This window comes from Kogia breviceps, chromosome 2, assembly GCF_026419965.1.
Source record: "Kogia breviceps isolate mKogBre1 chromosome 2, mKogBre1 haplotype 1, whole genome shotgun sequence".
In the NCBI taxonomy this organism is placed as follows: domain Eukaryota; kingdom Metazoa; phylum Chordata; class Mammalia; order Artiodactyla; family Physeteridae; genus Kogia; species Kogia breviceps.
Genome location: NC_081311.1, coordinates 83,302,409 through 83,309,269, shown reverse-complemented (window position 1 = coordinate 83,309,269; position 6,861 = coordinate 83,302,409). Strand labels below are relative to the sequence as shown.

The following is a 6,861-nucleotide window of genomic DNA, read 5'->3' as shown; positions in this document are numbered from 1 at the left end:
CCAGTGGCTCCCCACCCCGCTTTTTTGCAGCTGTGATATTCCCGGGGGGGGGGGGAAAGTATTTGGCTTGAGTTTCTAAGACTTTACGTTTTTCATCTAAGAAGATTTGGAGTTCCTGGAAATTTGTATTGTGTTTCTGTTTTCTGCCCATCATTGTACTTTTTACACAAGTCATTTTGGAAGAGAACTAATGCCCCCCGGCCTCTCTCCAGTTCACCCCCCAACCTCCTCTTCTGATTTTAACCGGTCTTTTTTGCCGACGGAATGTTGGTCACTCAGAATTGTCATGAAGAAATTACGAGGTGGAAGCTTTGTAGCTCTCAGTATTTCACAACCCTGGGCAGTTGACTTTTTTTTTTTAACCAAATTAAGTTTTATCTACCTTAGGAGGAAATAAAAGAATGCATTTTAAAGTCATGTTACTAACGTTCTGGCTTAAATATAATGTTAATTTATGTAGGAAGGTCATAACAGGGAACACACGAAAAGCAAGATAAACAAAAAACTCAGTTTCAGGAAAGAATTTATATACCTATGGCTACCTTCAAATTGGGAGACCAGGGCTTCCCTGGTGGCGCAGTGGTTGAGAATCCGCCTGCCAATGCAGGGGACATGGGTTCGTGCCCTGGTCCGGGAAGATCCCACATGCCGCGGAGCGGCTGGGCCCGTGAGCCATGGCCGCTGAGCCTGCGTGTCCGGAGCCTGTGCTCCTCGACGGGAGAGGCCACAGCAGTGAGAGGCCCGCGTAACGCAAAAAACAAACAAACAAACAAATTGGGAGACCAGTGGAACATGGGGAAACTTCTGTTCCCTTGCTGTCAAGAGCTCTGGGCTTATGATTGCTGCTAATTGTCCACTTTCCCAAGGTTTATCACTTGGACCTCTCTCTTCGTTGACCTTACTGCACAGTGAAGTGGTGAAATAGTTCAACCTCAAAATGTAGGGAAAGAGGGTTGCTGTGTAGCTCTGACTTCCCATGGGTAGTTTTTTTCAGCCCTAAACTGGTTTGTGAATTACAGCAATTTTCCGCATGTGTATTCAAGGAAAGAGTTGGTTTTTTATTTCCACATTCACCAATGATAAGACTTTGGTCACCTTTTTCACGTGAAAAACTAAAGCAGTTAATTGCATGTAAGCCGTTACTGCATCTGAAGCTGGACAGCCGCCCTCACTCCTCTTGTGACGGCAGTCTGAACTTTCATGTTAACCTGAACTTTTTCTTACTGTTTCAGACTGTCCTTATTTCTTTCCTCCGCCACACTCTTATTGTGCAATACTCTAATCTAGTCTCAGAGATATTTAAGATACTGCTGATTGCAGCAGACATTGCAGCTGTAGGTACTTACAGTGTCCTAGTCAGTATTCTCAATGTACAAGATATAGAAGTTAAAGATCCAGCCCCTTGGGCTTCCCTGGTGGCGCGGTGGTTGAGGGTCCGCCTGCCGATGCAGGGGACGCGGGTTCGGGCCCCGGTCTGGGAGGATCCCGCGTGCCGTGGGGCGGCTGGGCCAGTGAGTCATGGCCGCTGAGCCTGCGCCTGCGTGTCCAGAGCCTGTGCTCCGCAGCCGGAGAGGCCACAACAGTGAGAGGCCCGCGTACCACCAAAAAAAAAAAAAAAAAAAAAAAAAAAAAAGATCCAGCCCTTGCCTTTAAGGACTTTAAAGGATGTCATGAGACTAAAGGAGTCCTCGCAGTTAAGTGAGGTAAGCCCAGTGATTGAAGCGTGCACAGCATATTGTGGGAGGGCTGAGAAGGGGCACCTGACCTGTCTGGGGACTTGGAGAAGGCTTCTAAGAGAATGTGACACCTGAGTGGAGATTTTGAGGTATGAATGGGAGGTGAGGGAGAAGGAGACTGTTGTAGGCATCAGTGTAAGAAGACCACTCCTTGGCATGTTTGGGGGAACCAAGATACGTAAGGGTAGAATAAAGGGGACGTGAGAAAGGAAACTAAGGAAGCAGGCAGAGGATATTGCCTAAAGGAATGTTATATGTTTAAACGCCCTTCAGGATAAAATCTTCATTCTATGGGACACCATTTAAGGATGATCGGATTTGTATTTTTGAAAGTCTAAGAAGACTGCTAGGTTTCTGGCACGATTATGTGGGTAACCTCTTTTATCGATACTTAAGCAGAGGCTGTAGAAAGAGAATTCGTTGCAAAAGGAATCTGATACCAGAAGCGTGGAGGTCAGTTAGGACACTGTCGCAGTAATCCAGGGGGTGACGAAAGCCAGCAGTGAGGCAGTGGCCATGAGTCTGGGGAGGAGGGAGACGGGTGAGTTTGTGTGGTATTGAGGACAGTTGAATGTGGTAGCTAAGGAGGAGGCCGCAGTCTGAAGTTGACTCCCCATTCCTGCGATCTGGCAACTGGGCGGACGAGGATGCCTTTCACTGATGAGAAAGAGGAGGAGGAGCAGGTTCGGTCGGGGTAACAGAAGCGTCACTTCAGCGTGGGATGTGTTGAGTTTGAGATGGGAGAGGCAACATTAATGACCTTTAACTTGTGGATTTTATCCTTTTACGGACCAGATACATCACAGAGTGTTGGGGAGACCTGCAAAGAGCGTTAGAAATGCAGTACCAGAGTAAAAGAGGAGGGTCTGGCCTAAATATATAGATATGGCAGCCTCAGCCAGTAGGTGGTGTCCGAAGCCATACGTCTGCTTGAAACCTTCCACTGAGACCACAGATGAAAAGCAGACTGGGACTGCGTGATCACCGGGGTACCGATTACCCAAATGATGGCTTCCTGTTAGGGTCTGAGTGAAACGTCTAGCCTCTTTACGGTGTCCTACAAGACTCCACATAATCAGGTCATCGCTCCATCTCTGATTTGACCCATCTTGCTCCCTGGCCCAGCCAGCATGCCTGCAGTCCTCTCTGTGTGGTGTGCTATGTTTTCCCAGAACCTTGCATTGCTGGCTTTTTTTTTGATTACTGAGGTTCCAGCTCAAGGAGGCCTTTCCCCACCACTCACTTGAAAGTAGCTCTCCAATTACTCTTCCTCATTAGTTCCTCTATTTTGTTTATATTCTCTTGTCAGTGTGTGCTACAGCAGTCTTATACTGGCTCTCAAAGCTGATTGTTAAATTTGTATGAAGCTTGCAAGCCTATTGTTAAAACACTGCTATTATTAAAACTTAAAGGTTGTTATATAAATTTACAATTAAACAAATTCTGTTAAAAATAATTAACACTCAGAACTCAGCAGTTCCTAATTATTTTACTAAATTTTCCTGTTACCCATGCCCTTGAAGTTATTTCCATCTGTCATGCTGTAAGGTGGAAATCCTAGAGAACGGTGGCTCCTTGCATCTCCTCCCAACTCCACATTCAGTGAGGTCTTATTGGTAGCTTGAAATCTGCCACGGTGGGAGCGTGTATACCCCAGGAACTGGCAGATGCTATAAATCAGGGCTCTCCCATAGTTGCACATTTACCAGCATGCTACTGGTGGCATCCCTAAGTGAACTTACCTTGTTTATTTGTTGTCCATCTTTCCTTCAGCTCCCTCAGGGCACGTTCCTTGTCCACCTTGTTCATGCCGTGTTCTTAGCCTGGAGAGCAGTGCCTGGTACATTTGGGGCTGTCAGTAACTGTTGAATGAATGGATCCACCAGAGCAGTTGAAAGGGAGGTACAAGGAGAGGCCTGTTTAACTAGCAGTAAGGAGAGGCCCACTCTTCAAAGTAAGATAGGGAAGACAAGCAATGGGGGAAAATCCTTCACCTCGTTCTTTTCACTTGGCCTCCTCATTGTATCGTGCTTCTGGGGGAGTATTTATTTTATGATGGTAAATACTTCTCCAGCATGGCGTAGGGAAGGCCAGTTAATGAGCAGTAACACTCAACCCTGGCTGCGTGTAGGAATCACTCAGAGTACTTTCAAAAATACTTTTGATAACCCAGGTACCACTCCCAGACCAAATTAATCAAGAATCTTTAGGGGGGCCTGGGCATCAATGTTTTAAGTTCCCCGAGTTATTTTAATGTGCAGACTGGGTTAAAAACCACTGGATTAGACATTGAGTTAGACCAGATTGGGAGAAGTTGGAGCTTTAGACTGTGAATATTGGAGAGCTGTCATCAACAGGGCTCAAGAAGTGGCTTCATTTAGTAATTTATTTTTTCATTCCACAAACAATGATTGAAGCACTGGGAATACAAAAATGTATAAGACATGTGACAGGAAGTTCACAATCTTGTAGGGGAGACACCAAAGACAAGTTTATTGAAGTATTCTAGATGAAAATGTAATGAGGATTCCCTAAAGACTCAACAGAGAAGATGACCATTTTGGTCCTGCGTTAAAGAGAGAATCTGGAAATGGTACACAGAGGAGGTGTACAGAAGCTGTGGTTCATGGCTGAGTGTTTTCCAGGTGAACGGTGGCGAACGGCCCTTCGTAAGTGCCCTGTCTCAACAACTGGTACCACTGTGCACAGGGTTACTGACAAAAGAGGCTATGTCTGTCTTGGTTAGACAAGGCATATCCCCAACACATACCACAATAGCACGCATATAACAGATGCTCAGGTGTATGATAGGAATGCCATCCTTAGAGGTGACTTGAACAAAGCTGCGGGAGCCATGAGATGTCATAGCTTGTTTAGGCAACTACGTCTTTGTATAGCTGGCTCGTGTGTTACGAAGTGTGAGCTTGGGCTTCCCTGGTGGCGCAGTGGTTGAGAGTCCGCCTGCCGATGCAGGGGACGCGGGTTCGTGCCCCGGTCCGGGAAGATCCCACATGCCGCGGAGCGGCTGGGCCCGTGAGCCATGGCCGCTGAGCCTGTGCGTCTGGAGCCTGTGCTCCGCAACGCAAGAGGCCACAACAGTGAGAGACCCGCGTACCACAAAAAACAAACAAAAGCAAAAACAACAACAACAAAAAAAGAAGTGTGAGCTTGATCCTGCAGTTAACAGAACCGTGGAAGGATTGCAGATGATCACAGCTGGAAAGGTTTTCAAAGGATACATCCGTGCTGCTCTGCCTTTGGCAGGTTCTTATTCTGAGGATGCCCTCCCTCCCCTCTCCCCCTTTCCTCTTTCCTCCCCTTCCGCTCTCTTTTTCTCTCCCCCCCCACCTCCTCCACACCACAGACACCTCCCCAACTAATTCTGATCCTTCTTTTCCCACACCCAGGACCACTAAATGCGAAGTCTCTAAGATCTTTTTTGCCCCTAAAATTATATCATTTATAATGGTAATTTGTGGCATTCTACCAAGTCTGAGCCTGTATAACTTATGCTATTACTTCATTAATGAGAACTGTGAAATTTGAGGTTCTTCAGCCTTATAAGCAGGAGTATGCGTTATGTTACAGCGACTGCAGTTTTACACCAGAATTCCAAGCTCGAATATTTTCCCCTCATATATTCTCTATGCTTATATATAGGCATAAAAATGTCCGCATTTGTGTATTTCACATGTTTTACATGCTACCCTTTTATACTTAAACGCCTTATAAATGCTCTTTGCTTCTCTTTGTATTCTTGTTGTGCCTAATGGCGGTCTCAGTTTTTCTGTTTTTTTTCTATTACCTTAACATTTAGTCGGTCAGTTATTGATCAGTTGTGCTATATTCTAAACACAGCTAGATGATGGAAATACAAAGAGGACACAGACTGTCCTGCCTTCAAGGTAATTGCATTTTAGTAGGGAGACAGACATGCAAATGATTACATGTTATGGGATACATACCACGGAGCGGCTGGGCCCGTGAGCCATGGCCGCCGAGCCTGCGCGTCCAGAGCCTGTGCCCCTCAACGGGAGAGGCCACAGCAGTGAGAGGCCCGCGTACCGAAAAAAAAAAAAACACAGTAGGAACATTTCAGAATAGTTGTAGGTAATGAAAGGAGGGAGTACTTGAGAATGGTGTCCCGCGGTGGGGAGGTCTAGGAGGACGAAGACTTGAAAGAGGCCAGGGTCTAATGATTAGATTTGAAAGAAATATTAACGTTTGTTACGCTTTTTGTAGTAGCAATGAATGAAAAAAAGAGTCCAAACATCCAACATTAAAAGTAATATCGTGGGGGAAACTTAAATGACATGGAGGAGCGTTTATAACATTAAGTAAAAAAAAATCAGGAGACAAATCAAAATGTATGTGTGGTGAGGGAGGGACTTTTCACAGGCACAGAAAAAAGCATTCACTGAAATGGTCTCTGGCTCATTGGGAGACACTTGATTTTAATTTTCTTCTTTGTGCTTTTCTGTATATCCTCAATTTTTATAATGAACATGTAATCACTTCGGTAATTTAAAAATTGTATTAAGAAATTAGGGAATACAAAGGTGACGGTGCAGCCACTAAAATATTTTTAAATAATATTTAATATAAGGAAGTATTCAGAATACAGTTGATACGGCAAGATAAACTATATTTGGTAGGGTCCATGTTTTAAATTTAAAAATATGTATTTTTATATCTATGAATGAAAAAAATAAGGGAACTAGTAAGTGTTAAGAGTAGTTATTACCAGGGTGTAACATTGTGGGCAGTTTATCTTTGCTTGTATGTCTCCACGTTTCCAAATCTTCCATAATTAGCATGCTGAGTAGTATAGGGTAGTGGTTAGGAACAGGGTCTGTGAAGCAATAAGGCTTCAGCTTGAATCATGTCTCTGTCCTCTGAGAGCTGTGGGACCTTGGCTGAGTTATTTCACTTCTCTGTGCCTTGGTCTCCCCTTTGTGAGACGTGGTAGTGATGATAAGTATCTCGTAGGTTTGTCGTGAGGATTGCCCCTTCATACAGGTAAAGTTCTTAGGATACTGCCTGACACTTAGGAGGCAACGACGCATGCTAGCTGTACTTATTATTACTACTACTACTTTTATCATCAGAGAAACAAACTTTTAAG

At 44.8% G+C, this 6,861-nt stretch overlaps 1 protein-coding gene across 3 annotated transcripts in view; it reads left to right on the top strand.

Annotated features, from left to right (window-relative positions):
- Positions 1 to 6,861, top strand: part of GNPAT (glyceronephosphate O-acyltransferase) — a 32,240-nt gene that overhangs the window by 1,258 nt on the left and 24,121 nt on the right. The gene's annotated exons all lie outside the window — the stretch shown is intronic.